We start from the raw sequence: 7,587 nt of genomic DNA, 5'->3' as shown, positions 1-7,587 counted from the left end.
CCTAGGACAATATCTATAAGGGTTTTTCCAAGATTTTCTTCTAGAATTCTTATGGTTTCATGTCTTAGATTTAAGTCTATTATCCATCTTGAATTAATTTTTGTGAGTGATGAGAGATATAGATCCTATTTCAATCTTCTACATGTGGTTATCCAATTTTCCCAGCACCATTTATTGAATAGGGATTCTTTTCCCCAGTGTATGTTGCTGTCTGCTTCGTCCAAGATCAGACGGCAATATGTGGATGGTTTTATATCTGGGTTCTTTGTTCTGTTCCATTGGTCTATGACTCTGTTTTTGTGCCAATACCATGCTGTTTTGGTTACTATAGCCTTGTAGTATAGCTTAAAGTCTGGTAAAGTGATGTCTCCAAATTTTTTCCTATTGCTTAAGTTTGTTTTGGCTATTTGGGCTCTTTTCTGGTTCTGAATGAAGTGTAGAATTATTTTTTTAGATCTGTGAAAAATGATCTTGGTATTATTTTGTCTGATACTAGTATAGCAACTCCAGCTCTCTTTTGGTTATTTGCATGGAATATCTTTTTTGATCCTTATACTTTCAACCTATTTGTGTCTTTGGAACTAGTAAGAGTCTCCTGTAGACAGCATATAGTTGGATCTTTTTTTTAAAAAATCAATTCTGCCAAATTGTGTCTTTTAATTAGAAAGTTTAATCCAGCCACATTTAATGCAATTACTGATAAGGGAGCACTTACTTCTGCTATTTTGCTATTTGTTTTCTATATATCATATATCTTTTGTTTTTCAATTCTTCCATTACTGCCTTCCTTTGTGTTTGATTTTTTGTGGTGTACCATGTTGATTCCTTTCTCATTCCTTTTCTGTATGTATTTTCTAGTTATTTTCTTAGTAGTTACCTGGGGATTACAATTAACCTCTTAAACTTATAACAACCTATTAATATTTTGAATTAAAACCATCTTAGCTTCAATATTTTAAAAAACTCTGCTCTTATACAATTCTGTCCCTCCTCTTTTATGTTCTTATTGTCACAAATGTCATCTTTATACATTGTGTGACCATTAACATAGATTTATAATGATTGTTTTATGCGTCTGTCATTTAAATCATATAAAAAAAGAGCTTCAAACCAAAAATACAATACTAGCTTTTCAATTTACTTATATAGATACCTATGCCAGTGTTCTTATTTTTTTTCACATGGCTTCAAACCACTATCTAGTATCCTTCATTTCTACTTGAAGGTCTCCCTTGAGAATTTCTTATATGGCAGGCCTACCAGAGGATGAACTTTCTAAGATTTGTTATCTGGGAAAGTTCTAAATTCTTCTTTACTTTTGAAGGATAGTTTTGTTGGATGTAGAATTTTTCATTGATAGTATTTTTTTTTTCAGCACTTTAAATATGTCATCCCACTGCTTTCTCACTTCCATGAGTTATGCTGAGAAATTGGCTGTCGATCTTGAGGATCTTTGTATGTGAGGAGTCACTTCTCTTTTGCTGCATTCAAGATTCCTTCTTTCAAAAAATATTTGTCTTTTGAAAGTTTGATTGTAATGTATCAGTGTGGATCTTTTTGTGTTTATTCTTCATGAAGTTTATTGAGCTTCTTGAATTCATAGATTCATTTCTTTTATCAAATTTGTGAAGTTTTCAGCCATTATTTCTTTAAATATTCTTTTCCCTTCTCTCTCTTTTTCTGGAGCTCCTGTTATGCATATGTGGTACCCTTGATGGTGTTTCATAGGTCTCTGAAGCTCTGTTCATTTTTATTCATTCTTTTTTCTTTCTGCTCCTCAGGTTGAATAATTTATATTGACCTATCTTCAAGTTTGATGATTCTTCTGAGTGCTCAAATCAGCTATTGAAATCTTCTAGTCAATTTTTCATTTCAGTTATTATACTTTTCAGCTCTGGAATTTTCATTTTGTTTCTTTTTATAATTTCTATCCTGTTATTGCTATTTTCTATTTGTTAAAACATCATTCTCTTGGTTTCCTTTAGCTCTTTGCTCATGGTTCCTTTAACTCTTTCAACACATTAATAATAGCTGACTTAATGTCTTTGACTACTAAGTCTAAGTGTTCCCTTCATGGACATTTTATATTAGTTGCTTTGCTCCATGTGCATGTGGCATATTTTCCCATTTCTTTGCAAGTTTCATACTTTTTTCTTTTGAAAACTGGACATTTTAGAAAATATTTAACAACTCTGATATCAGATTTTTCCACCCTCTAAGGTTTGTTGCCATTTTGGTTGTTGTTTTTTCTTGTTGCTGCTTGTTTGTTTTTGTTTTTGTTTTTTTTTTGCATGTCATCCTTGCACAGGGGCCATGCTAATCTTCTCCGTATCATTCCAATTTTAGTATATATGCTGCCAAAGCAAGCACTGCTTGTTTGTTTTTGAATGAATTTTCTGTACTAGTTCTATAGATCCTGATTCCTTACAGTGTTGTAGTGTGTTACCACAGTTCTCTGCTACCTTTTATTTTTTTTAAGTTCTTGTTTTTATTCTTAAGCTCTAGTTTTCTAGGGGTCACTCTTAGAACATAATATAGTGGTTAACTTATGATTGGTTAGAAGATTTCATTAAATGTTTTGCTAGTATGTCTTCTATCCTTTGCCACGGGGTTTTATGTGAGATATCATGCCTTCAGCCTTCAGGCAGTTTAAAAGGCCGCTTTTATTCCCTGCTTACACCGGACTTCAGGTTAGTCAGAGATGAGTGGGTGATGCCTTCTTTGCCAAGTCTTTCCTTGGCATGTGCACAGCCTTTTAAATCCCTTGGAATATGTTGAAGCTTTTCAAAATTCCCCATGGCAATTTTAGTTCTCAAGGATTTCCTTTTAAATTCTGGGCTAGGCTCTTGTTTGCCTCAACTGGCAGCATAGCCTTAGGCAGTTGAAATGTTGCCAGCAGTTTGCTATTGTTTTGATAATGCCCCAGGGGTATCCTCCCCCACCCCCCACCACACACTTGCTGAGCTGAGCTCTGAGGCAAACCAAATGGCCACCACATGCTGAGAATTGAGATTTTTCTGGGAGCTGCATGTTCAGACAAAACATTGACTATGTCCTAGGGATGGTTCTTTTAATGGAACTCCAAAAACAGTCAGTCCCTCCCAGATCTTTCCACTGTGTCCAAAGATGCTGGCTTTTGGCCTTTGCCATTAAGCTGGAGAGGGAGAGGTAATGGGAATAGCCCCAAGTTGAAACATCGCAGACACCCCACATTCTTACCAAAGTTGAGTAGTTTTTTCTTGATAGGTGATTTTCAGTTTCCTTTTTGGCTTTGGTTAATTGCATGCATATGTATATAATGCCATATATATAAAATGAGGAATTGACTCCTGTAATTATGGAGGTTCAAATTCCTTCTCCTCTATGGAGAGTCAAATTCCTTCTTCTTCTGCCTTTTTATTCTATTCAAGACCTCAATGGATTGGATGATGCCCACCCAAATTGGGGAGGACAAACTGGGTCCACTGATTCAAATGCTAGTCTTATATGGAAACACACTCATAGACACACTCAGAAATAGTGTTTAATCTGGGCACCCTGCCATGCCATCAAGTGGACATAGAAAACCATTACAGTTGTTTTACCCATATTTTTATTGTCTTAGAGGGACAGCAAACTCACCAAGTTCCTCATTCTGTCATTTCAAAAGCAGAACCTGAATTATATAATTTTAAGTCTTAAAAATGTTTTTGTAAGGCTTTTGAGATAGCAAATAAAGTTTTGCACCACTTTTATAAATTTCAGAGGGAATCTGGGGACACCAGATGCTAAACCACTGATTTTTTCTGATCCACCTCATTTTATAAGTTTATATAGATAGTTAATTTATTAGTTAAGATTTCCCTGATTAAATTTGCATACATGTCTTCCCCTATTTCTTTATCTACCATCACATCTCGATAGGGTGCTCCATGATTTTCATCTGAGATCCAAATATTTACTTCTAGACCAGGGAGAAGGTTAGAGAGGATGCAGGGAGTTATGGCAGACATACCTCCTAACATAGATCCTTAAATGTATGATCTCTTGGCTCTATATATGTTTTGTATTAGATATGTTTATAATTATGATGAATAAATATGGGCCAATTTTTTGCCTCCTTGTAGAGAGAGATCTAGAAAACTTGTTGGTTGGAGTTCGAGGGAAGTATAAAAAAGAAAAAAAGTATAGTTTAATTTTTTGGAGTAGGAAAGGGCAAAAAGCCACCCTAAGCTAAACTGAGAGAGAATTTAGAGGTGTTTTGTTTTGTTTTGGTTTTTGTGGTGGTAGGCTAAAGGAGTCTAGGTGAGGGAGAACTGGATGTGGGCATTGTGAATGCTCATCCAGACTGAGGAAGGAAACTGGTAAATGCCATCTTCTAAGTTGAAGGTCTCGAGGTATCCATGGTTTCCTAATGTGAAAGAGTTTGTAACTTTTAATTCCTCACCATTTATGGCAGAGGAACTGTTTAATTTACCAAGGAAGATTGGATGAGTGTGTTTCTGCTGAAATTAATGCAGATGATGCCATGAAAAGCAGTAATACAGAAGCAAAGGAAGGTCGGGAGTCCCTGATGCTGGCCCCTCTGACAGAGAAGCACTATCCATACTACCGCCCTGATGCATCCTAGGGCAACCGTAGGTGATTCCATGCAGATCTAGATTAAGGTAGCTTTAGTTGGGCCATTCTATTAAAGTTTCTGTGTGATTAGGTGGTGTAATGCAATGGTTCCTGCCGTAATATTTTGTTATGACTCTGAATCCTGTATCCAAGGATGTTTTCCTAAAAGAAACTATTTTTTTTTAATGTTTAAAGCATGAGATTCATGTATTATAATGTTATCACAACTTAAACTCTTTCTTCCCTTCTTTCCTTACCTTTCTCGGCTAAGAAGAAGAGATGCCTTTGGTAGAACTTTTGCTCTGGTGGGACTGCTTGTCTAGAACTGGTGAGTGATTTGGCAATGGTAAGGTTTCATTACTGTTAGAAGTTATTATTTCTGATGGCCTGGCTGAGAGAAAGGCTTTTTGTGTACTGACCTCTTCTCACCTTCTCCTACTATTAAAAAAAATCTTTTATTTCTCAATCCTGAGGAGAAAAATCATTTTTCCTTTCAAATTGCTATGTGTCAGACAAAGTGGTTATAATAAGAAACAAGATAGACACAATTCTGAACCTCAAGAATCTCATATTCTAGCAGGGGGCTCTGACAAGAAAATAAGTCAGTATAATACACTGGGTTAAGAGCTATGATGGGAGAAGTGCGAACAGCTATTGATGCACAGAGAAGAGGCATGTAACCCGAAGTCGAAGGGTGAGGAGAGGTGGCATAAATGTAGTCAAATGTATATAGTCTGTTCATTGTTAAAGGGCCTCTGGAGTGCTGGAGTTCAGCTGCGGCCACAACATCTACTAGCTCTGTTTCCTTGGACACGTTTCTTAACCTTTCCAGGCTTCAGTTTTTTCATATCTAAAATGGGGACAATAATGCACTCACTTTATTGGGTTGCTATGGAAATAAATGAATTATTACATATGTTAATAAATTGTTTAGCACAGTGCTTTAGTAAATAATAAAAAATGGCATCTCATGATTATTATGCTGAAATCTGGATGGTTATTAAAAGTTAAGAAGTGAATGGGGTCGATCAGTGTTAGGAGAAATATATTACAGGTAGAGAAAAGAGCACATTGAATGCTTGGAGACAGAACAGATGATGGGGAGTTTGAATAACTAAGAGAAATTCAATGTGCTGTAATACTGAGTAGAAGAGCCTGGGTAATAATAGATGAAGCAGGAGAGGTGGATGGGGGTCATATCATAGAGATGGGCCTTTATCCCAAGAGTATGCAGAGTCATCAAAGGATTTCTTGCAGGGTGATGACACAATCTGACTTGCAGTTTAGATCATTCTAGTTGTAGCTGGGAAAATGGATTGAAGGAGGAGAAGACTGGAAGTAGGCAGACTAAGAAGACATTATTATGGAAACTTCCATTTTTGAAATGGTTGAGTGAAGATGGTACTGTTCTCCTATTATCTCAGAAATCAACCCAAGGCAAGAAGAACAAGAAACAGAAATGTGAGCTCCATCTTTGCAAAAAACTAGATGAAATCTATAACCCTGGACCACAATATATGAGGAAGCATTACCAAGAGCAGTTATGGGGAGAGAGCAGTACAGGCAGATACAAAGAGGTGTTGTTTGCATCTATATATTTCAGGCAAAACCGGCAGAGAAAAGTTTTCCTGAGAGAAAATTCCTATTTGGAATAATGGAAATATGGCAGTGGGAGCATCTCCAGATCTAGTTAATACCAGTGAGAAACAGGATTGGTAGGAATAAATGAAGAATCACACTAATAAGCCATATCTGAGTTTCATATTTTATTTTATTGGTGGGATAAAGTGGGAAAGAGAGATTCTGCATTGGGTGCAGCCATATAGCGACTAATCTTTGTTGACTGGGGAGAAGTAAAAGGAAAGAAAACCTGTACACATAGCCCTGTGTCATAAGAAATATCACCGTGAACTGGGAAGAATTTCTACTAATCCAGAACATGGTTTTGGCTCCTTCCACTTATAAACCTCCTACCAATAGTGATCATAAGAACTCATCAATTCAAACATGAGCAGTAATCAAAAAGGAATCAGTACAGGAATCATGTAAGTATTACCATAAAAAGGAAGAAAGGAGCAGAAGACACCAAAACAAGTAGAGAAAGAAAAATTCTCATCAGAAAAAAGTTGCCATAAATCATATAAATTTTTTGAACAAGCATGAATTAAAAAATAAAACAAAACATCAACAAACCCCAGTCACACACTCCCTCTGTCAATATGCACTCAAAACAAAGTGCTCCAAGGGCTCCAAGAAGATATACTGGGACCACAGAAGGAATGGAAAAGTGAGCTCAGAGAAGAAATGGAAGAGAAATAGCAAACTATTATAGAAATGAAGGTCTCATTGGAAGCAGCCTAAAGGATATTAGACATAACTGACAGTACTTTAGAGACATGGAGAATGGAATTAAGAAAAGCAAGAAATGCAATAGTATCCACACAAAATTTAGAAGAATTAGGGGCAAAACTAATTGATAGAAAAGATAAGGCCCAATGTATGCCAATGATTATAGATTGAATGGAATAGATACAATGTTTAAATATATAATTTAAGAATTTTTTTCTGGAAACAAAAAATGTCTTGGATCTATATACATGGAAAAGGCATGCTGTAGCCCAGGAAAACTTGACATAGGATTGTTAACACTGATATAATATTCTAACAAAATTATTGGACCTCAACAATTAAGACTCCTTTAAGCAACTAAACAAAAAGGTCAATTGTTCATAAGGAAAAAAATCATACTGGCTCAGACGTTTCCACAACAATTCTTACTGGAAGATAATGAAACATTGTTTAAAATCTCTCAAGGAAACAAAATGTAGTTTCAAGTAATGTTATTTCCAGCCAAGATATCCTTCGAGCATAAAGATACATACAAAAACCCAGAGAATATAATTTCCATGAGTCTTCAAAGCAGATGGAAGACTTCAACAGCCAACAGATACATGCAGAAACTGTGGCGGAAGGGGGCAGTGAGGTACC

The 7,587-nt window shown here is 36.0% G+C and overlaps 1 protein-coding gene across 1 annotated transcript in view; it reads right to left on the bottom strand.

The window, feature by feature from the left end:
* The window catches only part of LOC105806364 (chromosome unknown open reading frame, human C3orf30), a 31,195-nt gene that overhangs the window by 11,371 nt on the left and 12,237 nt on the right, over positions 1–7,587 (bottom strand). The gene's annotated exons all lie outside the window — the stretch shown is intronic.

Source organism: Propithecus coquereli, unplaced genomic scaffold, assembly GCF_000956105.1.
Source record: "Propithecus coquereli isolate 6110/MARCELLA unplaced genomic scaffold, Pcoq_1.0 Scaffold10, whole genome shotgun sequence".
NCBI classification, from domain to species: Eukaryota; Metazoa; Chordata; class Mammalia; order Primates; family Indriidae; genus Propithecus; species Propithecus coquereli.
The sequence above is the reverse complement of the archived record's forward strand: the minus strand, read 5'-3'. Positions and strand labels throughout refer to the sequence as shown.